This window comes from Arachis hypogaea, chromosome 18 (assembly GCF_003086295.3).
Source record: "Arachis hypogaea cultivar Tifrunner chromosome 18, arahy.Tifrunner.gnm2.J5K5, whole genome shotgun sequence".
Lineage (NCBI taxonomy): Eukaryota > Viridiplantae > Streptophyta > Magnoliopsida > Fabales > Fabaceae > Arachis > Arachis hypogaea.
In genome coordinates, this window is record NC_092053.1 from 75,504,222 (window position 1) to 75,506,435 (window position 2,214).

Below are 2,214 nucleotides of genomic sequence, written 5' to 3' on the forward strand. Positions count from 1 at the left end.
AATTTTTAAGTTTGGTGTCTTGCATGTTTTCTTTGCATTAAAAATTTTTCAAAAATAAGTTCTTGATGTTCATCTTGACATTCAAAGTGTTCTTGGTGTTTATCTTGACATTCATAGCATTCTTGCATGCATTCATTGTTTTGATCCAAAATTTTCATGCATTGCATCATTTTCATGTTTTTCTCTGTCATCATAAAAATTAAAAAAATCAAAAAAATATCTTCCCTTTTTTTTCTCTCTTAAAATTTCGAAAATTAGATTTGACTTTTTAAAAAATTTTTAAAATCTAGTTGTTTTTATGAGTCAAATCAAATTTTCAATTTAAAAATCTTATCTTTTTCAAAATCTTTTTCAAAAATCAAATCTTTTTCATTTTTCTTATTTATTTTCGAAAATTTTAAAAATATTTTTCAAAAATCTTTTTCTTATCTTTATCTCCTAATTTTCGAAAATAATATCATCAATTAATGTTTTGATTCAAAAATTTCAAGTTTGTTACTTGCTTGTTAAGAAAGATTCAAACTTTGAGTTCTAGAATCATATCTTGTGATTTCTTGTGAATCAAGTCATTAATTGTGATTTTAAAAATCAAATATTTTTCAAAACTAATTTCAATCATATCTTTTCAAAAATATCTCTTTATCTTATCCTTTTCAAAATTTGATTTTAAAATATCCTTTCTAACTTCTTATCTTCTTATCTTTTCAAAATTGATTTTCAAATTTGTTTCAACTAACTAACTAACTTTTTGTTTGTTTCTTATCTTTTTCAAAACTACCTAACTAACTCTCTCTCTCTAATTTTCGGAAATATCTTCCCTCTTTTTCAAAAATTCTCTTTAATTAACTAATTATTTTAATTTTTGATTTTAATTTTCGAAAAATTACTAACCTTTTTCAAAAAACTATTTTCGAAAATCACTAACTCTTTTTCAAAAATTATTTTCGAAAATTCTCTCTCTCTCTCTTATCTCCTTCTATTTATTTATTCATCTACTAACACTTCATCTCACCCAAATTCGAACCCCCTCTTCCATCTGTGTTCGAATTTTTTCTTCTTCTTTTCTTCTACTCACACAGGGACCCCTATACTGTGGTAAAAAGGACCCCTATTATTATTATTTTTCTGTCCTCCTTTTTCATATGAGCAGGAGCAAGGACAAGAACATTCTTGTTGAAGCAGATCCAGAACCTGAAAGGACCCTGAAGAGGAAACTAAGAGAAGCTAAATTAAAACAATCCAGCAAGCACCTTTCAGAAATTTTCGAACAAGAAGAGGAGATGGCAGCTGAAAATAATAATAATGCAAGGAGGATGATTGGTGACTTTACTGCACCTAATTCCAATTTACATGGAAGAAGCATCTCCATTCCTGCCATTGGAGCAAACAATTTTGAGCTTAAACCTCAATTAGTTTCTCTGATGCAGCAGAACTGCATGTTTCATGGACTTTCATCTGAAGATCCTTTTTAGTTCTTAACTGAATTCTTGCAGATCTGTGATACTATTAAGACTAATGGAGTAGATCCTGAAGTCTACAGGCTCATACTTTTCCCTTTTGCTGTAAGAGACAGAGCTAGAATATGGTTGGACTCTCAACCTAAGGATAGCCTGAACTCTTGGGATAAGCTGGTCAAGGCTTTCTTAGCCAAGTTCTTTCCTCCTCAAAAGCTGAGTAAGCTTAGAGTGGATGTTCAGACCTTCAGACAGAAAGAAGGTGAATCCCTCTATGAAGCTTGGGAGAGATACAAAGAACTGACCAAAAAGTGTCCTTCTGACATGCTTTCAGAATGGACCATCCTGGATATATTTTATGATGGTCTGTCTGAATTAGCTAAGATGTCATTGGATACTTCTGCAGGTGGATCCATTAACCTAAAGAAAACGCCTGCAGAAGCTCAAGAACTCATTGACATGGTTGCTAATAACCAGTTCATGTACACTTCTGAGAGGAATCCTGTGAGTTATGGGACGCCTATGAAGAAGGGAGTTCTTGAAATTGATACTCTGAATGCCATACTGGCTCAGAATAAATATTGACTCAGCAAGTCAATATGATTTCTCAGAGTCTGAATGGAATGCAAGCTGCATCCAACAGTACTCAAGAGGCATCTTCTGAAGAAGAAGCTTATGATCCTGAAAACCCTGCAATAGCAGAGGTGAATTACATGGGTGAACCTTATGGAAATACCTATAACCCCTCATGGAGAAATCA

General features: G+C 32.0%; 1 non-coding gene across 1 annotated transcript; it reads right to left on the reverse strand.

Moving 5' to 3' along the window:
• Positions 1 to 1,676: 1,676 nt before the first annotated feature.
• Positions 1,677 to 1,784, reverse strand: LOC112774863 (small nucleolar RNA R71). Its single transcript, XR_003189321.1, has one exon. It is a non-coding gene; the product is annotated as a small nucleolar RNA R71 (small nucleolar RNA).
• Positions 1,785 to 2,214: the final 430 nt, after the last annotated feature.